The sequence below is a fragment of the Globicephala melas genome, chromosome 3 (assembly GCF_963455315.2).
Source record: "Globicephala melas chromosome 3, mGloMel1.2, whole genome shotgun sequence".
NCBI lineage: Eukaryota > Metazoa > Chordata > Mammalia > Artiodactyla > Delphinidae > Globicephala > Globicephala melas.
The window spans coordinates 13,160,051-13,185,785 of record NC_083316.1 but is presented as its reverse complement, the minus strand read 5'-3'; the positions used below and the strand labels follow the sequence as shown (position 1 = coordinate 13,185,785).

Sequence of the window (25,735 nt, the reverse complement as noted above, 5' to 3'; positions counted from 1 at the left end):
TCTTCTCCCCTCCCTGGGATACTGTGGTGTAATTTTCTTTTTTTTCTTTCAACCACTTTCCCTCTTGCAAAGAAGAATGGACTTACCAGGTTGTATCTCAAGGGTCAGTGGTGCCTAGAAAAACCATTCCCTCCTGGCCACACTGATAGAGATGCTCCCCGGCATGACTACCAAGAGAGCTGGGCAACCTCGCTTCAAATACAACCTCTTAACCTCATCTGAACAATCAACATGGGGTTTCTACCTCCAAAGTGTTAGAATAATCAATTCTGATGTCAGTAAAAAGTTATGGGGGTGGGCTTCCCTGGTGGCGCAGTGGTTCAGCATCTGCCTGCCAATGCAGAGGACACGGGTTTGAGCCCTGGTCTGGGAAGATCCCACATGCCCCGGAGCAACTAAGCCCGTGTGCCACAACTACTGAGCCTGCGCATCTGGAGCCTGTGCTCCGCAAGGGGAGAGGCCGCGACAGTGAGAGGCCCGTGCACCGCGATGAAGAGTGGCCCCCACTCGCCGCAACTGGAGAAAGCCCTCGCACAGAAACGAAGACCCAACACAGCCAAAAATAAATAAATAAATAAATTTATTTATTTTTTAAAAAATGCTAACTAGGCTGTACATAGGATTTAAAAAAAAAAAGTTATTGGGGTTAGGTTTGTTACTAGGTCATCCAAGATGACACTATTTTATAAGCAATGAAGTCGTCTGGACAAATTCAAATTTAACATTCATTATCAGGCACCAGAATACTATCTAGTTGGGTCACACACCTAATTGTGAATGGAAAAATGAACGCTAGAAATAGCTTTTCCAAAATAGAACAAAACATTTTCACAGTAGGAACGTGAACAAGGTTTCATGTAATAATGTGACTACATCTACACTCTGTTCCTAAAACCAAACCAAACTAAACTAACTGTCTCTTGTCATTTAACAGTTAGAAAATCTCAGTGGTCCTGTTTATGACAATTCTATGACTTTAACTAAAACAACATGTTTTTTGAATTTTTATCTTACATATTTTTGATGTATTTAGTAAACACCTCCATAAGATCTTGAGGTGCCTTGAAGGAATTTTTGCAATTCAACAAAATGAAAAGCAAACAGCTCAAGAAAACGGGACCCATGAAAAATGTGGCAGAAAATAATAAAAAGCCAAGATATGATTAATACCGGGAAATCCTTTAATCCTATACAATTTTTACAAGTAGGCTGTACATCTGGTTCTGAACTTCCTAGTAGCCAAAGAAACTAGGCAAACACAACTGGTTAGAAGATTCACAGCACCTATGCAAAAGAAAAATAGACGAAGGTTTAGGAGAAATTTCTTCCAAATTTCTCTGTTGTCAGAAAGTGCAGACTATGTGAAACAGGAAAAATGTCTTTAAAATTTATTCTATTTCTACATCTTATGTTTCAAGAAAATTCTAAATACAAATATCTTCCTGGCCTCTTAACTTGTTAACATGATAATGGGACATTAGCAGTTGGGATGCTTTGCAGCTGTTTTGTGAGGCATGTGTTTGTTTGTCATGGAAACTCTGCTTCCCATCCCCTCTCATCATGCATCATACAGCATCACTGCACATGGTTAAGATTGTGGAATCTAGAGCCAGTTTGTTTATTAGTGTGAACTGGCTGAACTGCATCACTTCTTTGGGCATCATTTTTCTCATTTGTAAAATGGTGATAACACTAGTACCAACCTTTTAGGTTTGTTGTGGGAATCAAATTAAATCCCTTATGATACTGCCTGGAGCAGAGTAAGCACTAAAAATGTTAGTTATGACTAAAATTGTCATTAGTATTTAGTAATATTTAAGTCTGTGTGCCACATGTAACTATTTATTACTACTTAACTATTAATGTTTATGTTTATGTATAACATACACCAGTGTACAATCATAGTATCAATTCTGCCTTAAAGAAAAGATACATATCATTACTAATAGATTATGCCAACGTATTTTTCCCAAATAAATTTTGTGTGTGAACTTCTATTAAATCAATTTAGTGCTGGTTTGGAATCATGGTATTTTTTTCTTTCTTCCTTATAAGGTAGTCATATTCAAGGAAAGAGGCTAATAACATATTTTACATATCATTATTTGCAACATCAGTCATTTCAAAAAGCCATCATCAAGTGGATGGGCCTCTGGGAAAGAGCACCAGTGAAAGGCCCCTGGAAGTTATTCATGTACAAGTTCTCTGCTGGTGTTAAAAGAAAAAGGGAACACTAAATTATCCAGAACAGTGAATTCAGAAACCTAAGAATAAACTTTCAAAAATTGACACCACGTATCTACAGCCCTGGTTGATGTGGAAATAGCCTACTGAAGGAATTGACGCAAACATTTTTGTCATCCTTCCTGGCTTGTTATGTCCAGTGGAGAAACAGATTCTTTAATTATATATGTTCTAGTTCTCATTTAAGTGCATTTCTATCATGCATTAACTCTACAGAGGTTACTTTGTTCATTTCACTAAATTAGATCCATACACACATCATATATTGCAGTCCTCTGTGACACTAATAAATCAGTCATCATCCAATCCTTAATTCTACAACACTGAGCAAATCAGATGATGTAAGAGTCAAATCATTTGGCTGTTTCAGACAGGGATTCATGAATGCCTGATCCATGCTGTATTGGAAAAGATTCCAACATGGAAAGTCAGAAAACCTTTGTTTACATCTGAGCTTCACCACCCATGAGCTTGTGACTTTGACCTAGATACTTAAATCTCTTAGGTTCAATGCACTTAACTCTAAAATAGGAAAAATAATTATCGCTAATTCAAAGATATACTGTGAGGATAACATGAGATATTTGTAAAAGCCTTTGAAAATTATAAAATATTATACAGAAGTAAAACCACAGTTCATGATCTGACCCTTACTTAGTTACATTCAGATATATGATCCTAGTGGTTTAAACCAGGATCGAACTCACAGGAGAGTGATTACAAGCTAGAATCTCATTTTTAAAACTTAAATTGCAGGACATAATTGGTCTAGACTTTCTTCGCAGAGTACTGCTTTCTAATGGCCATGTCTTTTTTTTTTTTTTTTTTTTTGCGGTACGCGGGCCTCTCACTGTTGCAGCCTCTCCCGTTGCAGCGCACAGGCTCCAGACGCGCAGGCTCAGCGGCCATGGCTCACGGTCCCAGCCGCTCTGCAGCATGTGGGATCCTCCCGGACCGGGGCACGAACCCGTGTCCCCTGCATCGGCAGGCGGACTCTCAACCACTGCGCCACCAGGGAAGCCCCCAGCCATGTCTTCTTAAGATACTAAAGTATGCAGCAAAAGTTTGGGATCCTGGTCCACCATTATTTCTTTATGCCCGTTAGTTTCTCCAAGCCTGTTTCTTTACATGCAAAGATGAAGGTAATGGTAAAATTCAGTAGAATAGCTGTGAAGGTTAGGTGAGATAATGTGTCAAGCACTTAGTGGAGTGCCTGGCATACACTGAGTGCTCAAAGAATACTTGCTCTGATTACCTATTGACAGAGGTCCAATATCCTGTATTATTTAATGAAGAATGATCTTCCATGTGAGAAATATCTACACCTTCATTTAAGTATGTAGTTTAAGAAAGGACACAACATAGAGTGGAGATGGACAAACCAGGTGGAGGAATGATCTGCCATCTATAGCTCAGTCAACGTATTTATAGGTTAAGTGGAAGAAAAGCATGAGGTCACCATTTCCTTGGCTGTGCTTAAAGTTTTGTTAAAAGTTATCAAAAAAACAAACATTCCAAAACTGATCAAGATGAAAGGCAGAAGTCTCAAACAAAAACATATCGTAAGAAAAAGAGTGATGAAATAAAACAAAGGAGAACTACAAATAAAATAGGTGTAAAATAAATGTTAAAACTTAGATGAAATGGAAAAAATACCAGAAAATGTAACAACAAAACTGACTCAAGAAGACACAGAAAGTATAAAAAGTCCTAGCATCATAAAAGTTTTTGAATCTGTTTTACTGACAGGAGTCAGCAGACTACAGTCAACAGGCTGGCTGCCTATATTTGTAAATAAAGTTTTATTGAAACACAGCCATGTCTATTTGTTTACACATTATCTATGGCTGCTTTCATACTACAATAGCAGAGTTGAGTAGTTGTGATAGAAATTGTATGGCCCACAAGCTGAAAATGTTTATCATCTGACGCTTTAGGAAAAAGTTTGCCATACCCTGCTTTTTGAAGTCAAGCTCACTTATGAATATAGATGCAAAAAGGACGTTAAAAGACAAAATGTTTATTAATAGTTACAGTAAAAAGCATTCAATAAAATCCAATACCCATAATGATTTTTCAAAACCTTGGCAAACTTAGAATGGAAAGATGTTTCGTAAGCCTAACAAAACCTGTTTATATTATACCCACAGCAATCATTAAACTTAATGGTGAAATATGGAAAAGCATTCCATTTAAGAATAAGAAAAACATGATGAGGCTTACTATTATAACTTCAGTTTAACATTGGATACTCTGGCTAGCATAATAAGACAAGAAAAATAAATAAACAGTATAAGGGCTGGAAAGGAAGAAATCAAAATGTCATCATCTCCAAGTTCTATTATTATTCATATTAAAAAAAAACCAAAATAATCTCAGATAAATTATTGGGTGTAACAAAAGGGTTTAGTAAAATAACTGTAAGATGAATTTTCACAAAACATAGATTTCATTTCCATAAATCAGCAAGTTTATAAACGTTTGGAAAAGAACATTAGACCCAGCAAAAAGAGCCAGACCCCAAAAATGTACATATATACTGTATGATTCCATTTATATGAAATTCAAGAACAGGCAAAGCTAATCTATAGTGACAGAAAATGAATCAGTGGTTTCCTGGGGCTTGGAAGGAAAGGGGGATTTGACTGAAATGAGGCAATAAGGAATATTGTGGGATGACAGGAATGTTTTACATCCTGATTGTGGAGGTGGTTACATGAGTTATACATTTGTCAAAATTCATCAAACTGTGTATATATGATTTTTCATATGGTTTCACATACTTGGTGCATTTCATCATATGTAAATTATACCTCAATTAAATTGACTTTAAAGGAAAAAAGGAAGATAAAAAAATCTCTGTACCACCAACCAAAAATATAAGGTACTTAAGAATAAATTGTAAAAAAAGTTTTAAACATTTTAAGATTATTTTAAAAACATGAAGAGACCGACAATGGAGAGCTATAAAATATCAGTGAATAAAAAACTCAACATCATAGAAATGTCTGTTCTTACCAAACTGACCTAAGATTCAATGCAATTTCACTCCAAATTCCAAATTTTTGTGAAATTCACAAAATAATTATAAAGTATACATAGCAAGGAAAGTGCCAAGGTAGCCCCCAACAAAAACAGCCAAGATATTCCTGAAGAAGAAAACTGTGAAAGGACTGCCCTTCCAGATACCAAGTTGAATTTTAAACATGAATTAATACAGTGTTTTATCAGAGCAGAAATACACAAACAGGACAATAAAATAGAATATAAACCCAGAAATGACTGACATAGCCTATTCAGTCAATGGTGTTGGGCAATACTGTACTGGAGCTGGTTTGAACCAATAGCTGATTGTTAAGTTTTAAAAAATTTTTGCAAGCTATTTGTTAATATAACCATTAAAAAGTGAATTGCATAAACTTACAATTAAGTAAATCTTATTAACAACAAAAGAAATAAATACTCAAAATTCATCACTTCTTAATGATCTTACTACATTTTACTAAACAACATGTTCCTGAGGTCATTTATGTCCTTTGATCTGTGTGGTGGAAACACGATGTAACGTGGACCACAGCATGCCCTTTCCCAGTTCTGTGTTCAGCAATGTCATGTCAGTAGCGTGAAATGGGCAATTGTGGAAGTATTTATACCAAGGAAATTTTCAACACTACAGATCAGGGCTTCATTTATTGTTTTGTGTATTGTCTATCCTTAAGAGCATAATAGAAAAAACTGTTAATTATGCAGATTAGACTTAAAAGTGTGTCATGCCTATAGTCATTACTTTGTGAATAGCACAAAAAAAATAAGAAATAGTCCTCTAGTATTCAAATGTTATTATTTGATTTAACAAAGAAGTCACTAATGTCACTGACAAATGGTGAATTTCCAAAACACATTTTATTTCACTTTTGTATTACTTGTTAACATAAGCAAAGAAATCACCCAGTAGTCAGTACTATAATCATTCATCAATTGCAACCATAGGTTGGCTACAGATACAATAAAATCAGTAAAAGCATTCTGTGATAATGAGCTGGTTATATAAAATTCACCCATAAATGATATTGTATAAAGTATTTATAATATATGCATACATATTTTCACTGCATTATAGCATTCCATTATGTAACATAAGTTTCCAATGACCTGTCAACCAGTAACTGAGTTGTTTTCAGATTTTTTTTAGCAATGCTATTATGAACATTTCTATGGAAATCTTCTGAGGGCATATATCCGAGAAGTCAGTCAGCCAAGGGAATGTGTCCACCTGATGCCTGTACCTTGTTCTAGCCACACTCAGATATCCTGGACCCTGGAATGCACTGCCCAAGTGGCCACAGCCCAATTCCAGGGACTGTGTCAATCTATTCCCTGGGTCTATCCCTGCAGTAGCAGACTGTGCCATTACTGTGTGTACCCCTAACCTTGATGGATAGCCAAGGGCAACTCTGTGTGTGGGTTGGGCATGGAGCCCAGACACGCAGGCTGTGCTGTCTAAGTGTATATGTGCAAGCTTCCTGTTGGGAGGATAAAGCAGGGAGCAGGGCAGGGGTGGTGGGGCGGTGATATGAGTATGAATAAGGCACCAAGATCAAATTCAAACCTGGCCTTCCAGGTTGTTATGAAGAAATAATGAATGAAGATTGGGGGATAGTCGACATAAGCCTGACATATATCTGTTAAATATTCATCAGATGGTAGGTAGGCCTCCACTATACTCTTTCAATTGGCTCTGAAAGCCTGCTATTGGAAGTATTGAAATATTTCATAATAAAATATTTCTTAAGAATGAAGAAATATGCTAGGTGCACAATTATGCGCATTCTTAGGCAATACTTGCAATTTTATAATAGCAAAAATGATCTGGGTAGCCAAAACATAGTGTTTAACACGATCGTACTTAAAAAGTGTCCTTATCTGGGCTGAAAATATGCCTGGGAAAATATCACTACAATGCTAACACCTAAAAAAAAAAAAGATTTAAAAAACGGGAAGTGGGGAAAAAAGGCAATATGAAAAGAAAATATTTTTGAAAAGTTTAACTACAAAGGAGAGCTGAGAATTGGCATAGTTGGGTCTGAGAGTCAAAAAAACGGTTTTCTCTCTCTTTTTTAAGTTGGGGAATATTTATTTTTGTATTATCATGGAAATAAACAGAGAGAGAAAAACTGAAGATAGTGCAGAGGAGAAAGGAGAAGGGAGAAAAAGAGGGAAAAGAGGATATAAATAATTTTATTGAAATGCAAATAAAAAGGTAGGACCTAAAATGACTAATTTTTCCCGTATGTTCTGATCTTTGTTTGCTATGATTTTAGGCAGAGTATTTGTAGATTTTGTGAGTGACCTTTACTTACAGATCCTGCAGCTCCACAAGCTTTGGAACTCCTATCACTTTAAATATTCACAGGTCTCTTAAAGTCACATGCCTAAAGGAATTTAGAAAGACATTGTTCTGCTTAACAGTGTAGATTTCACACTACAAAACAGTTCTTTGAAAATCCAAGACATACCTAGTCTCCAAGCAGAAAATGAAATGAAAATTTACCTAGTCCTTATAATAAAATAAAATATTGAGCTTCAAAGATGTGTGTGCCTGAGCATTATACAAACCTCCTTTACCAAACAGTTACAACTTTCATAAGTATTCTATCATAAAAGCAAAATAAATTATACATCTGAAATTTAAGAGGGGATCTTTTTAAACAATAAAATACTCCAGAATTAAAAACAGATATTACTGTTCTGCAGAGAAAGTTGCACCATGAATAAAATTTAACAGAGGAAGAAAAAATACTGTATATAAAATTATTACTTTCAAACATATTTCTCACTTGAGTCATCACTGCATTTATTTAACAAGCATTCTGCACTGTAAAAACATCCAGCTTGTCCCAGAATAAGCTCATTCTCTGAGGCTATTATGTAAGGTTTTAGAATTTTGGCATTTTTCTCCCAGGGGTGTGTGTGTGTGTGTGTGTGTGTGTGTGTGTGTGTGTGTGTGTGTGTGTGTGTGTGTGTGTGTGTGTGTGTGTGTGTGTGTGTGTGTGTGTGTGTGTGTGTGTGTGTGTGTGTGTGTGTGTGTGTGTGTGTGTGTGTGTGTGTGTGTGTGTGTTTCAGAGAAGCAGGGGTAACTACCAATTTAGGTGGAAAATCTCACATTAAGCTGTGATAAGCACTGCATAATTATATAATATTATATTCTTTCCAATAAATCAGTTTGAAAGGAAACAGATGATAGCTGATGATGCCACTGTTGCCAAAGCTGGTGGCTTAATGTACAAAATGATTTGCCATATTAGAAAAAGTAATTGTTGACCGACATTTCAGAGTGAGGATTGCTGAATTTACTAAATGGGAGAGAAAAAATAAGCTAGGTACGAAAGCAAAATCAGACTTACAATTTAAAACATGAATTTTTAATGAATTATTAAATGTTTTCCCAATATTAACAACCTACATGCATGCTTGAAAGGGTTCACAACAGAGATGGACCATGTAATCAGGCACAATGTGGTTTTATAACACCATTTTAAGTCTGGAGAAAAGTCAAGTAATTTACTCAGCCACCCAAGGTAAATATAATCAAAGCTTAAAGTTTACAACATGAAAGTTTCTAACTGGATGTCTTCCATATGATTCTTGAAGGTTTTCAAGTTCCAAAGGAAGTCTTCAAGGAAAATGTCCTGGGGGCATCCACAATGTGGGCTCTTCATTACTAGCATAACTTGGAAGATGATGCTAATTAATAGTCATAATTGCTAATAAATGACTGGTTTAGTCCAGGTATTATGCTTTATTGCTAACATCTCACTTTATGCATGGCAATTCAACAGAGATTGAAATTTAGACTTGTAGACAACTGGGTGACTCTTGAATGAGTTCAGTACACAGCCCGATGCCTGGCACAGAACTGGTGATAATGTTTGTTGAACAAACAAGAAGCAGTAGCTACTGATTTTGAATACGCACTCAACTTCTCACCTGCCAAGTACTTCTGAGTCAGTGAGTGGATATCAGTTGATAAGCCTATTACTTCAGATTCTCTCACTGCTGTTCTCTCTCTTTTCCAAGGAGGATTCTGGAGAACTCAGCTGAATTCTCCCATGATCTCTGGCCTCAATCAAGGCAAGCTACCTTGACATTAATCATTCCTGCAGAATGTCTGTTATTTCCTTTAGTTCGTGCTACAGATTTTAATCGACAAATAAATGTCTATCCGTGTTAAGACTCTAGAAAGATAATCACGCTCATAAAAGACCTAACTGACCAGCTGGTGGAGAAAAGAAATAAAATTGCCACCTTAAAAGGATTTGTTTCCATTCATTTGATTGTGTTTCTGTGTGCTGTCACAATTTCTAAGTGGATAATGGAATAAAAGAAAATAAATATCCTCCATTTGCAGGAAGCAGTATATTGTAGTGGTAACAGCAAGATTATTACCAGACCAATCACTACCTACTAACTTAGCCGTAAAATTTTCCTTCTCTGTAAAATAATAGTACCTGTCCTACAGGGCTCTTGTGGTGTTGGTATCTCATAACTGTAGGTAATTCAACTACTATGGTGTCAGAAAAATCATGGCTACTCAAATAATGATATTCACTATAGTTCTGGATATTTTTTCAGTTAAAGAAAAACATCTTCTTGCTGAAAGATTTATCATGTCAGATTGAGGGAACAAAGACGAAACTTGTTACTATTTTCTCATAAGACAAAAAGTGAGGATGTGAAATCTCACCAAAAAGATGTCTTCAAGTCTTTGGCTGTTCCCTGGAGATATGTGTAAACCCTTTTAGGATACCACACTGTTCAGAACAACACTGGTTTGAGTCAACTCCTAGGAAGTAAGTAATGGCATCGTCTGAGCTTACAGTTCCATCCTGAATTGTATTCAACGGTCAAAATGCAGATTTCAGTAGGAACATAAAGCCAACTTGCTTGGACAAAACTCTGAGCTTCTCCTTGTGTGAAGGCCACAAACAAAAGGGCTTTGGAGCTGTTCAAAATGATGGTGAAGCTCTCTTGTAACTAGTCTTTTTATCACCTCTTAGTCAGTTGAAATTCTGTCTCCCCCAATACACATTCATGAGACTTTTGGGTGATCTGAATGTTTAAAGAAAAAAAGGTCATTTATGTTTTCTCAACAGTGCAAAACTGTACTGATGATATTTATTTTAAACATCACATATTTTTCCCTTAGAGGAAAAGCCCGTTATTATTACAGCTGAAAGCAATAACTCTCAAACTGGGAAACATTTCCAAATCAAAAACTTGTGATTATCACAGTGCCTGGATGCTTGGCTGTTATTTTATTTGTTTGTTTATTTAAAGTCATCCCTTAAAGGGTCAAATATATAAAGATATTTATTTAGCTAGTCTTCAACTGGCCTTGTCTGTAAGTACTAAAATATCCAAATATTGCAAAAGATAAGAACGGATTATTTATTTGGGTAGCTTCAGGATTTTCCACTTTCGTTTACCTGAACCTTAACTAATGTGCAAACAAAAGCCTGGGGAAAAGACCCTTTGGGATTCGTTGTCTACTTATCCCCCAATTTTTATTTTGAAAAATGTCAAACTTATGGAAAAACTTGGAAGAATAGTACAACAAACACCTATATGCCAAGATTTACCAATTGTTAATGTTTACACATTCTCTCTCTCTCTTATATTTACAGATATGAATAATACACAAGTATATGTGTACATATGTGTGTATGTACGTATAGGTATACACACATAGAAACACTCTCTTTCTCAGAATTACTTGAGAGTTAGTTGCAAATCTTGTGACTCTAAATCTCAAAAATACTTCGGCATATACCCTCTTATGAAATATCCCACATCACATCAATACAATCATCATACACAGAAAATTTAACAATGATTCATATACCCTTATCAATAGAAACTCTATATTTAAATTTTCTCCATTGGCTCAATAATGTCCTGTAAAGCTGGGAAATTTTATTTTATTTTATATTTGAATCTAGGATCTGATCAAGGATCCTTTAATCTAGAACATTCCCGCAGACTTTTCTTTTTTAACATCTTTATTGGAGTATAATTGCTTTACAATGGTGTGTTAGTTTCTGCTCTATAACAAAGTGAATCAGTTATACATATACATATATCCCCATATCTCCTTCCTGTTGCCTCTCACTCCCACCCTCCCTATCCCACCCCTCTAGGTGGTCACAAAGCACCGAGCTGATCTCCCTGTGCTATGCAGCTGCTTCCCACTAGATATGTTTTACATCTGGTAGTGTATATATGTCCATGCCACTCTCTCACTTCATCGTAGCTTCCCCTTTCCCCTCCCCGTGTCCTCAGGCCCATTTTCTATGTCTGCATCTTTATTCCTGTCCTGCCCCTAGGTTCTTCAGAACCTTTTTTTTTTTTTAGATTGCATATATATGTGTTAGCATACGGTATTTGTTTTTCTCTTTCTGACTTCCTTCACTCTGTATGACAGACTCTAGGTCCATCTACCTCACTACAAATAACTCAATTTCATTTCCTTTTATGGCTGAGTAATATTCCATTGTATATATGTGCCACATCTTCTTTATCCATTCATCTGTTGATGGACACCTAGGTTGCTTCCATGTCCTGGCTACTGTAAACAGAGCTGCAATGAACATTGTGGTACATGACTCTTTTTCAATTATGGTTTTCTTAGGGTATATGCCCAGTAGTGGGATTGTTGGATCGTACGGTAGTTCTATTTTTAGTTTTTTAAGGAACCTCCATACTGTTCTCCATAATGGCTGCATCAATATACATTCCCACCAACAGTGCAAAAGGGTTCCCTTTTCTCCACACCCTCTCCAGCATTTACTGTTTGTAGCTTTTTTTGATGATGTCCATTCTGACTGGTGTGAGGTGATACCTCATTGTAGGTTTTTTTTTTTAATTTAATTGTATTTATTTTTGGCTGCATTGGGTCTTTGCTGCTGCACACAGGCCCTCTCCAGTTACAGTGAGTGGGGGCCACTCTTTGCTGTGGCACAAAGGCTTCTCATTGCATGGCCTCCCCCACTGCGGAGCACAGGCTCTAGGTGTGCGGGCTTCAGCAGTTGTGGCTCGTGGGCTCCAGAGCACAGGCTCAGTAGCTGTGGTGCACGGGCTCAGTTGCTCCACGGCATGTGGGATCCTCCCAGACCAGGGCTTGAGCCCGTGTCCCCTGCCATCGGCAGGCAGACTCTTAACCACTGAGCCACCCAGGAAGCCCCGTTGTAGTTTTGATTTGCATTTCTCTTATGATTAGTGATGTTGAGCATCCTTTCATGTATTTGTTAGCAATCTGTGTATCTTCTTTGGAGAAATGTCTATTAGCTCTTCTGCCCATTTTTGGATTGGGTTGTTCGTTTTTTTGATATTGAGCTGCATGTGCTTGTAAATTTTGGAGATGAATCCTTTGTCAGTTGCTTCATTTGCAAATATTTTCTCCCATTCTGAGGGCTGTCTTTTCGTCTTGTTTATGGTTTCCTTTGCTGTGCAAAAGCTTTGAAGTTTCATTAGGTCCCATGTGTTTATCTTTGTTTTTATTTCCATTTCTCTAAGAGGTGGGTCAAAAAGCATCTTGCTGTGATTTATGTCATACAGTGTTCTGCGTATGTTTTCCTCTAAGAGTTTGATAGTGTCTGGCCTTACATTTAGGTCTTTAACCCATTTTGAGTTTATTTTTGTGTACGGTATTAGGGAGTGTTCTAATTTCATTCTTTTACATGTAGCTGCCCAGTTTTCCCAGCACCACTTATTGAAGAGGCTGTCTTTTCTCCATTGTATACTCTTGCCTCCTTTATCAATGATAAAGTGACCATATGTGCATGGGTTTATGTCTGGGCTTTCTATCCTGTTCCATTGATCTATATTTCTGTTTTTGTGCCAGTATCATACTGTCTTGATTACTGTAGCTTTGTAGTATAACCCCCAGACTCTTTTGACTTACATGACATTGGCATTTTTTAGAGCCCAGATCAATTATTTTGCATAACATTCCTCCATTTGGAAATGTCTGTTTTCTCACACTTAGATTAAGGTTTCATATCCTGGACGGGTGTATATCAGAAGTGATATTGTGGAGCAATGTCTCATATCTATTTTTATGTAATTATTTGCAGTCAACTTTTCACTCACCTTTTCTCACTCATTCCAAGAGTACAATATGAAAGATGGCAAGCAAGCACTTTTAGTGTAGTTTCTTATTATGTCCTGACCACTGGTCTGCAATACCTCTGGGCATCAGAATGTCTACTTCACTAACAAATCATGATAACTTTTTTCAGTGGAGTAGGTGATGAGAGAATTTTTTTTAAAAAAAGGATGGTTTCAGTGCTCAGCACTTACGCATTTTAAATGAACATCCTTAGAACAGTCTGTAAAGGAATCTCAGTAGAATTCTACTTTTTATATCTGCTGGGTGGCTTAAAGTATACACTAGGAAACTAGACCAACAACATGGTCATCATCCCTATGAGACAGCAGAATACAAAGACCAGGTGTTGCTGGGAACTGGAAAGAAAATAGAAATGCACTGCCAAACATAGCTCTCCATACCAAGTGGCATATTCACTGAGGCCCGGCAAATGTATAGGGCCTTACATGGCAGAATATTTAAACTAAAATCAGTCCATGTCAGGAGACTCTGGACTTTTCTCTCTGTAAGTTTTTGAAGATAATAAAATTTCTTAATTTTCTGGAATAGTTTAGGTAAAGTCATATGCAAATCAAAAATGTTCCTCATTATTCTTTGCTTCCAAGATATTAATTAAATGTTATCATCCAATATGATTTTTAATATAAATGACAGCCACTAAGCAAATCTGGAAATCAGAGTAGACTGCTTTCTCTAAAATATTAAGTGAACACTAGCTGTAACTGAAAAGGTAAAATAAAAATAAAAATTCTGTTGTAAATCACTAGCATATTTCTCAATATAATCCAAAGAAAACCCCTTTCTCAGAAATGAGCAAATATAGTAGGCAGAAAATCAGTAAAGACATAGCTGAACTCAATAACACCATCACTCAACTAGATATAATTAACATCTACAGGCTACTTCATTCAACAGTAGCAGAATACACATTTTTCTCAAGCTCACAGGGAACACTCACCATGATAGACCACATTCTGGGCCATAAAACACACCCTAACAAATGTAAAAGAATAGAAATTATACAATGCCTGCTCTCAGACCACATGGGATTAAACTAGGATTCAAAAACAGAAGTTAACTGGAAAACCACAAAATACATGGAGATTAAACAGCAAACTTCTGAAAAAATACATGGGTCAAGGAAGAAATCTCAAGGTGAGTTTAAAAATATTTTGAACTACCTGAAAATGAAAACACAACATATCAAATCTGTGGAATGCAGCAAAAACAGTGTTTAGAGGGAAAATTATGGTATGGAATGCATAGATTAGAAAAGAATGAAGATCTAAAATCAACAATTTAAGTTACCACCTTAGGAAACTAGAAAAAGAAAAGCAAAGTAAATCCAAAGTAAGCAGAAGAAATATTAAGAATTAGGGTAGAAATCAATGAAACAAAAAAGAGGAAATCAATAGAGAAAATCAATGAAGCTAAAAACTGGTTCTTCAAAAAGATCAATAAAATCAATAAGGCTTGGGACTTCCCTGGTGGCTCAGTGGTTAAGAATCCGCCTGTCAATTCAGGGGACACGGGTTTGAGCCCTGGTCTGGGAAGATCCCACATGGCGCGGAACAACTAAGCCTGTGCACCACAACTACTGAGCCTGTGCTCTAGAGCTCATGAGTCGTAAATACTGAGCCTGTGTGCCACAACTACTGAAGCCCACATGCCTAGAGCCCATGCTCCACAACAAGAGAAGCCACCACAATGAGAAGCCTATGCACCACAATGAAGAGTAGCCTGTTTGCCGCAACTAGAGAAAGCCCACACACAGCAATGAAGACCCAACACAGCCAATAAATAAATAAATAAATAAATAAATAAATAAATAAAAAAAATAAGTCTCTACCCAAGGTAACAAAAAAAAAAAAAAAAGAGAGAGAGAGAGGGAGGACATAAATTAGTAACATTGGAAATGAAAGAAGGGACCTCACTACAGATCTTATTGAAAATTAAATGAATAATAAAAGAATACTATGAACAACTCTATGCCCACAATTTGATAAAGTAGATGAAATGGACCAATTTCTTCAAAGACACAATCTGCCAAAACTCACACAAGAAGAAATAAATAATCTGAATAGGCCTATACCATAAGATGTTAAGCAAAAACCTGAACAAACTTTTTGGCCAACCCAATATAAAAGAAATTGAATCAATAATTAATAACCTTCCAAAGAAGAAAGGATTGGACCCACATGGGTTCACTGATGAATTCTACCAAATATTTAAAGAAGAAATTACATCAATTCTACAATCTCTATCAAAGGATAGAAACAAAGGGAATATTTTCTGTGAAGCCAGTATTATCCCAATACCCAAACTAAACAAAGATATTAGTAGAAAAGGAAACTACAGACGAATATCTCTCATGAACATTGATGCAAACATCCTCAACAAAATATTAGCAAATCATATCCAAAAATGCATTAAAAAGAAGTATACACCATGACAAGGTGGAATTTATCCCAGGTATGCAAGGCTGGTTCAGCATTTGAAAATCAATTGATGTAATCTATCACAGACTAAAAAAGGAAAAACAAGTCACAGCAATAGATGCAGAAAAAGTATCTGACAAAATCCAACACCCATTCATAATAAAAACTCTCAGTAAATTAAGAATAAAGCGGAGTTTTCTCAACTTGATAAAGACTATCTACAGGAAACCTATAGCTATCATCATACTTACTGGTGAGAAACTCAAAGCTTTCCCATTAAGATCAAGTACAAAGCAGGGATGTCCTTTCTCACCAGTCCTTTTCAACATCATGGTGGAAGTACTTGCTAATGCAATAACGTAAGAAAAAGAAATAAAAGGTATACAGATTGGGAAGGAAGGTTTAAAACTGTCTTTGCAGATGACATGATCCTCTACGTAGAAAATTTGAAATAATAAACAAAAAACTCCTGGAATTAATAAGTAATTATAGCAAGGTTGAAGGATACAAGGTATAACAAAGTCAACTGCTTTCTTATACACCAACAATGTTCAAAGGGAAGTTAAAATTAATAATGCAATGTTATTTACATTAGCACCCCCCCAAAATGAAATACTTAAGCCTAAGTCTACAAAATGTACAAGCTCTGTGTAAGGAAAACTACAAAACTCTGATCAACAAAATTAAAGGAGAACTAAATAAATGGAAAGATATTCTGTATTCACAGATAGAGAAATTCAATATTGCCGAGATGTCAGTTCTTCCCAACTTGATCTGCAGATCCAATGCAATCACGATAAAAAATCCAACAAGCTATTGTATGATATCAACAAACTGATTCTAGAGTTTATATGAAAGGCAAAAGATACAGACCAGCCAACACAATACTGAAGAAGAACAAAGTTGGAACAATGATGCTACCTAACTTCAAGACTTAACATAAAGCTACAGTAATCAAGACACTGTGGTATTGTTGAAAGAATAGACAAATAGATCAATGGAACAGAATAAAGAGCCCAGGAACAGGCCCCCATAAATAGAGTCAACTGATCTTTGACAAAGGAGAAAAGGCAATACAATGGAGCAAAGATAAGTCTCCTCAACAGAAGGTGCAGGAACAACTGGACATCTACATGCAAAAAAAAAGAAATGAATCTAGATACAGACCTTACATGCCTCACAAAAATTAACTCTAAATGGATCACAGACCTAAATCTAAACACAAAAGTATAAAACTCCTAGATGGTAACACTGGAGAAAACCTAGATGACCTTGTATATCAGGGGTCCCCAACCCCCTTTTAGGAACTGGCTGCACAGCAGGAGGTGAGCAGTGGGCAAGCAAAGCTTCATCTCCCACTTCCCATCACTCGCATTACTGCCTGAACCATCCCCCCACCCCATGTTCGTGGAAAAATTGTCTTCCACGAAACCGGTCCCTGGTGCCAAAAAGATTGGGGGCCGCTGTTATATATGACAGTGACTTTAAATACAACAGCAAAGACACAATCCAAGAAAGAAATAATTGATAACTAGACGTTGTTAAAATTTTAAACTTCTGCTCTGAAAAAGACATCAAGAAAATGAGAAGACAAGCCACTGACTTAGAGAAAATATTTGCAAAAGGCACATCTGACAAAGGGCTGTTATCCAAAATATACAAAGCACACTTAAAACTCAGTAATAAGAAAATAAACAACCCAATTAAAAATAGACCAAAGACCTTAACAGACACCTCACCAAAAAGATATACAGATGGTTAAAAAGTTTATGAAAAGATGCTCCCCATTATATGTCATCAGGGAAACACAAATTAAAATAAAGAGATAGCACTACGTGCCAATTAGGATGGCTAAAATCCAGTAAACTGACAACACCAAATGCTGACAAGGATGAGGAGCAACAGGAACTCTCACACACTGCTGGTGGAATGCAAAATGGTACAGCCACTTTGGAAAACAATTCGGCAGTTTCTGCAAAAACTAAACCTACTTTTTTCATATGATCCAGTAATTGTGCTCCTTGGTTATTTCCCCAAAGGAGCTGAAAACTTATGTCCACACGGATGTTTATAGCAGCTTTATCTATAATTGCCCAAACTTGGAAGCAACCAAGATGTCCTTCAATAGGTGAATGGATAAACTGTGGTACACCCAGACAATGGAATGTTATTCCATGCTAAAAAGAAATGAGCTATCAAGCCATGAAAAGACATGAAGGAATCTTAAATGCATATTACTAAGTGAAAGAAGTCAATCTAACAAGTTACCTGTTATGATTCTAACTATATGACATTCTAGAAAAAGCAAAACTATAGAGACAATTAAAAAAAAAAAAGAAAACAAGTGGCTTCCAGGAGTGTATGTGTGTTAGTGCATGGGTGGAGATGAATAGACAGAGCACAAAGAATTTTTAGGGCAATGAAAATACTCTGTATGATATTATAATGATGGATATATGTCATTATACATTTGTCCACCCACAGAATGCACATACCCAGAGTGAGCCCTAAAGTGAACTATGGACCTTGGGGGATTATGATGTGTCAATGTAGGTTCATCCTTGGTAAAAAAAGGTACCATTTTGGTGAGTGGTGTTGATAACAGAGGAGGCTATGCATGTGTAGGGGTAGGAGGTGTATGGGAATTATCTTTCCTTTCAATTTTGTTGTGAACCTAAAAGTATTCTAAAAAATATTTTTTAAAAACCCAAAGAATCAAATTAAGTAAAAAATCTAGCAATCAATAAGCCAGATAATATTTATTTAATATTATACGAAGTATTATGAACTATAAAAAATTATAAGTTAGTTTCTGAATATGAGCATCTGTAATTTAGTAGCGTGCATGCAAAAATCATGCCAACAGTAAAGCTTCATGTGACATGAATTAACTAATCCACATATAGACCAGAAGAATGTTAGGAGAAGTTGCAGAGGAAGTAGTGATGATGCAGGCCTGACCGTGGAGGGGGTAGGATGGAGTATGAGCCGTTAAGGTTGGAGGTCAGCACGATGAACAAGGAAGAAAGGAGAAGGAAGCCAGCAGGCACGGGAGGTGGGCCAATGTCATGTAATCCTGATATAAACATGATGAAAACAGAACTGTATTTGGCAAGCCAGGTATAAGCAAGCTGTTTTAACTTGCCACATTTACACAGATGTTTGGGGTCAGGTTCACAAAGCAAAGAGAAGTACAACACAAGTCTAATAAGAATCCCCGCGTGCAGCAATTTTTTTGGCTAAAAATCACACTGTCTGTACAGTACCTCCTCTGCTGAGGGAACATTTGCCTCAGGAGAGATGTCCCAGGGAGAAATTATAAACAAAAGAGCATTAGCAATCGTGACGTCTGTACACAAAAAACATGGTTTTACAGTTTAGTTTAATCCTCTGTAGACAGTGCTTGATGAAATACATTTTCATGAGATGTGCATATTCTTAGCATTAGAAATTCTAGAGGCTTTGTGAAAATACAGTATGGTCTTCTCACTTGAGCAAATCAAGCCAGAATCATTTAGCACTGCTATTTACACCTCTAGGATACAATCCTTGCAATATGCAAGTACCGAGGAATTAAAGATGACTGTAGAATGTTAATAATAAGCTTCATCTTCACTTAAAAATCTTAATGTTTCTGGTTGGAGAACCAATTTCAGACCATTGTTGAATGTTCTGTTCAGTGGGTCATGTGGCATACATAAACAGGACTGAGATTCCAGAATAAGATGAAGTATAAATTAAAACAATAAACAATTATGAGGCATTGGTTTACACCATGTATCAGCAAGCTACAGCCCATGGGCGAAATCCAGTCTATTGCTTATTTTTGTAAATAAAGTTTTATTGGAACACAGCCACAGCCATTTATTTACATCTTGTCTCTGGCTGCTTTCATGCTATATGGCAGAGCTGAGTAATTGTAACAGAGACCAGATGGCCCACAAAGCCTAAAATATTTACTATCTGGTCCTTTACAGCAAAGATTGCCAAACCCTGGTCTCTGCTTTTAATTGTCAGCGCCTTAAAATATGTGTTAGTTTTCTATTGCCACTGTAATAAATTACTGCAAAACTAAGTCACTCAAAACAACACAAATTTATTATCTTATAATTCTGGAGGACAGAAGTCCTAAAATCAAGGTGTCAGCAGGTCTGTATTCTGTCTGGAAGTTCTAAGGGAGAATTCCATTCCTAGCATCTAGAGGCCAACTGCATTCTTTGGCTTATGGCCCCATCCTCCACCTTCAAAGCCAGCATTTCAGTCTCTCTCTGCTTCTGTTGTCATGAAGCCTTCTTTTCTTCTCTGCTTTTGCCATTACATCTTCTTCTTAGAGACTGACTGTCTTGCTTCTGTCTTATAAAGATCCTTGTTATTACACTGGATCCAGCCAGACTAATCCAGAATAATCTCCCCATCTTAAGATCCTGAACTTAATCATACCCGCAAAGTCCCTTTTGCCGCGTAACTTAGCATATCATAGGTTCCAGGAATTATGACGGGGCCATCTTCCAGAGGACATTATTTGGCATACCACAATATGTAAAATAATTTATTTTCCAAAGAGAGTGTAGGTGCTTGAAAAGAGACCCAAAGGTGGCTACATGCAATTTAATATAGACTTTTTTTAAAGATTTTTTTGATGTGGACCATTTTTAGTCTTTTATTGAATTTGTTACAATATTGCTTTTGTTTTATGTTTTTGTTTGCAAGGCATGTGGGATCCTAGCTCCCCCACCAGGGATCAAACCCGCACCCTCTGCCTTGGAAGGCAAAGTCTCAACCACTGCACCGACAGGGAAGTCCCTAACACAGACTTCTTAACATCCACCCAACTTCCTCCACATTTCTTAATTCTTCTTTCTCAAACCCTTCCCTCTGAATCTTGACCTCATTTCATCACTGTGTATTGCTATCTCAGAAAACAACTGAGGAAAGACATGTTCTTACATCTGAAACCTCGCATTCTTTGATTCAGAACAACAAAAGCTTTATTAAAATTTAAATGTACAATCTTCTCACAAGTTTTATCAACCAAAAAATCACGCTACCGGTATGTTTATCATCCTAATTTAGAGGAGACAAAAGCTTCATTCACATATACCTAAAAGACAGGATAGGAAATAATGAATGCCCTCAAAAAGGTAGGGGTAATCTTGCATGCATGCTTTGAAGATGGAGATGTTGGACTTAGGAAGGAAGATGGCAGGAAAGTCTTTATGTAATGGTTTCACTAGAGGAGGGTTGAAAGAAAAGCATAAGACGAGACATGTGTGGGGATGCACCAAAGGGTACCTATGGGGAGAAGCAAATCCTACAAGCTAGATAGGTCACAGGTTATGTGATAGTGGATGGCAAACAGAATGTGGAAAACCGCAAATTCTAGACTAGAGAATTCAGACAACTTATAGATGCTGAAGGTTTCTGGTCTGAGTAGATGCTGGACCAGAGCTGTATTGATGGGATATTAGTCTGGTCAAATTTTAGAGGAAAAAGGGAGGTGAGATGACATAAAAGGGAATAGTTTTCCTTCCACCCCAAATGAGGAGAGAATGTCATGTGACAACGGGGGTAGGGATTGAAGTGCTGCAGCTGAAGTTGACACCTGAGGCTGCCAGAAGCTGGCAGAGGCAAGTCAAGATTCTCCTCTACAGATTTTAGAGGAAGCATGGCTCTGCAGACACCTTGATTTCAGATTTCTATCCTCCAGAGCTGTGAGACAATAAATGTCTGTGCTTTAAGCAACCTAGTTCGTGATGCTTTGTTACAGCAGCCCAAAGAAACTAATACAACACCTCATGCTCAAAATAACAATAATCATTCAATAAATATTTATTGGCCACCTACTGTGTGTCAGGCACCATTCTAGGTGCTAAAGATACGGCAAACAAAACTGGAAAAAAAAAAAAAAAAACAACTAGCTTAGCTCCTACTGGGGAAAAGACAGATAACACACAAACTATTAGGGTTTCATATGGTGGTATCTATATGGAAAAAAGTTAAAGCAAGCAAGAGAGTGTGTGTGGTGCTCACTTTGGCAGCACATATACTAAAATGGGAACACAGAAAATTAGCATGGCCTCTGTGCAAGGATGATGCGCAAATTCAGGAAGCGTTCCGTATTTTTTATAGTATATTAACCCATATATATGGAATCTAGAAAAATGGTATAGGTGATCTTATTTGCAAAGCAGAAACAGAGACACAGACATAGGGAAGAAACGTATGGATACCGAGGGGGAAAGGGGTGGTGGTGGGACGAACTGGGAGATTGGGATTTGCATATATACACTACTATGTATAAAACAGGTAACTAATGAGAACCTACTGTATAGCACAGGGAACTCAACTTGGTGCTCCGTGGTGACCTAAATGGGAAGGAAATCCAAAAAAAGAGGGAACATACATATACGAGTGGCTGATTCACTTTGCTGTACAGCAGAAACTGACACGGCAGTGTAAAGCAACTATACTCCAATTAAAAAAAAAAAGTGTGTGTGTGGGCACGTGCGCAAATGGGTGCATATGAGAGCCCAATTTAAGATAACGGGGTCTAAAAAGTCCTCACTGTGAATGAACACCTGAGTATGTGAGGGGTGAATAGTCATCAGGGTATAGAGGATTGCTGGCAGAGGGGTCAGCAAGTGCAAAGGCCCTGAGGTCGCAACATTCCTGGTGTAGTCCAGGAAAAGCAAGGGGGTGAGAGCATGGATGGAGCAGAACGTGCAAGAGGAAAACTGGTAAAAGTTGAGAGCAGAGAGTCAAAGAAGGTGTGGGTGGCTGGACTGTGTGTAGACCCTTGTCTATACTGCAAGAACACTGGCTCTACTCTGAGTGGGTCCAGGAGCTTCGAAGGGCTTTCGACAGAGGACTGACATGATCCAACTCACTCTTTAACTGGATCACCTTGATTGTTTTGTTGAGTGTAGGTTAAACAGGGCCACAGTGGAAGCACAGAGATACCACTTGGGAGATTACAGCAATAATCGGGATGAGAGATGACGGTGGCTTAGAGCAGGGTGGCAGCAATGGACATGATAAGAAATGCCCTGACTCTGTATATTTTGAAGGTAGACGCGAGAATGTTTGCATCTTTAATGATGTCTTTGGGACCACGATGTAATGTCTTAACTTCCCAACTAGATTGTTAAGTTCATTGTGGGCAGGACCCAGGTCTTATGTGTCTCCAGGGACTTCTCCAGTCTTGGCCCTGGCATCTTACAGACAGCAGGTGCTGCATTTAACACACATTCTTGATCTTTCAATAAGAAGGAACTAACTTCTTACTTCCAGAGACCCACCAATGTCATGTGAGTATGATTCCAGAACACTTGCCATTTGAGTCAATGACCAACTATGTGAGAAAATGTTTCCTGGGACAACTCCAACCTTTGTCCTTTGCCAACAACCCTCCAACACATAACTTTACTGCTGTAAATTCAGCTATATTCAAATATTCCAATAGTGTGTTATTAAGCCTTGGGCATTTTTAAATTCCATAAATTTTACTTAAAGTGCTCTTCTGGTCTGAAAACAAAGAAAACCCGAAAGAAAAAGATATATGTTGGAGGATTCATGTGAATAGAACTGAGAATAAAAGCACATTTGATTATTGGCACAAGTTTCTTGAAGCGAAAGAGTAAAAAAAAGGACTATTTCCTTCTGAAGATATTGTCTCAGAGATTTATACAAGTGTTCAGGGGATCTGATAACTGGTGGTTCATTCCCTAAAGCAAAAATTAACTGGTAAAGAGAACTCTTCAGCATCGAGATGTCAGGCAATGTGATATTTGGCATCAGAAGCTAAGTGTGGCACTCCCGTTCAGCTCCTTGCAGAGAGCGGTTGTAATTTCTAGCTACAGTAACTGAAAGTTTATTTGGATTGCTAATTTTTCAGGTAAAGGAATGCTGGGGTTGATTAGTAGTGAAAATTAGGTAAGGGCACCCTTCCGCACCTGCTAAGACACGTGACAGAGAGTGGACCCAGTACTCCGGTGGGATTCAGCACATCTGGTTTTCATTTGGAAACAAACCTACTTGTTTTACAGGTTCGTGCCTCTGTCCATTAGCTGAGAAATGGGAACCAGGTGATAGGCTGAACTCTCCCCCATCTCTAGAGATGGGGCCACTTGTATAAGCACCTCGGTGAGCAGACGACACTGGGAAAGGATGGGTATAGCTCTGTGATTCGTCTTCAGATGTCAAACTGATGTTCTGATTCGAAACCAGGGCAGACAGGTATCATTCCTAATCAGACACCTACCCAGCCCCTGGGCATGAAGAGATTTAGAATGGAGAGCGAAACTGCAAGTAGAAAAGCATTTTAGGTCTTTCGGGAAATACATATCCAAAGCTTGGCAGAGAAATAAAAATAGTTGTCGGCCAGTTTAGGAAGACAGCAAGATACAGCAGAAAAACAAAAAGAGAGGAGGTGTTGATACAGAGGTGGGACAGGAAATAAAGGTAAAGGGAGAGAGCTGAAAGAAGAGGAAAGACACAGGGTGGAGAGAGGGAAGGCTGGAGACACGTAGAGAAGAATTTCCTGACACCACTCCTGGCTACTTACACAATCCCACAGTGGCTAAAGCAAGCTCTCCCATGAAGACGGAAGGGCATGTAGGTGCTTCAAGAAACCCTGAAGTGATTTTGGGCACAGGAACTCGCCTGACTCATCCAGCTCAGATGCAAAAACATCCCTGTGGTCTGTAATTTACACTTTTGTCCTCTGTAGAACGTTCCAAGTAGGTGCTCAACAATTATTTGTTGAAGGTGATTGAACAGTAAATATTCCAACACAGTACTTCAAGAGCAAGACAGACCCCTGGTTTCTCCTTTGGAAATTCTGTACTGGCGGGAAAAGTAGTATAGCCCTTTGAGGAAGGGCAACACACTGAGGTGAAAATAGCATGAGAAGAAGTCAATATCCAATGGTGGGAATGGTCAGGAAAAATATTTGGGCTAAGAAAGGCTGCATGATCACAGCACTGGATGGTGGATAGGTTGACATATTCTACACCCCTTCCACAAACACACTTTATATGGTTTATAGACGGATCTAGCAAAAAAAAATAAAACCCATTTCTGTAACTGGTTTCTGTCTAACCTTCTGACTCCTACTGCATTATATTCCTGGGGAAAATTTCCTAACAGATCCAACCAGTAGATTTTAACGTTGAAGGTTCTAGAAAGTCACAGGTCAACACTTCCTTCTCACAACTGCTTAGTCCTTCTTTGTGACAACATTCTTGGAACTCCGTTGTCACACGGCAGCCTTCTGGGGCTCTGGGGCTCTTCTGATTCCAAAGTGTTTGGGGAATCACAAAGAGCGTTCCTAATTCCTCATGAAGTTCCTGGCTTCAACCTGGCAAATGCAAAGAGCTGGTCAACCTTCTTTTACCTTGGATCCCTTTGTACAGAAATAGAGCCAAATGACAACATCCCTGCACAGAGTACGTGTCACGAACAAGCATGTAGTGTGTTCATCCCGAGTACATACAGTTTAAAAACATTAGATTTTTATTCTTTAGATTTTTTTTCAAACTGTATAGATTCTTTACTAAAAATGAAAGCTACTTACAGTGAGATATGTGCACAGAGAAACGTTGTTATCCAGGTAGGCTAGAAAGACTATCGTGGTATTACTTTTTTTTAACCTAGCAAAATGTTAACAGATGAAATCCCTGTCCCCATGCTAAATGGATACCTTAAAGTGGAATTCACTCTGAAATTTTACGTGTAGTAAAGAATATTGAAAATACTTGTACAATTTGCATACACTGGTCTTTTCTGGATCTGAGAGTATGGAAAATATTTGAATAAGATGATTAGCTGATTTTACTTTCAGGAATGAACACCAGAAGATCTGTAATCTATAATTCAACATGCCTCC

At 37.6% G+C, this 25,735-nt stretch overlaps 1 protein-coding gene and 1 non-coding gene across 3 annotated transcripts in view; one reads left to right on the top strand and one right to left on the bottom strand.

The window, feature by feature from the left end:
* The window catches only part of FBXL7 (F-box and leucine rich repeat protein 7), a 416,656-nt gene that overhangs the window by 174,238 nt on the left and 216,683 nt on the right, over window positions 1-25,735 (bottom strand). The window lies entirely within an intron of this gene.
* On the top strand, window positions 21,872-21,973 carry LOC115853262 (U6 spliceosomal RNA). The gene has a single exon (XR_004039491.1). It is a non-coding gene; the product is annotated as a U6 spliceosomal RNA (small nuclear RNA).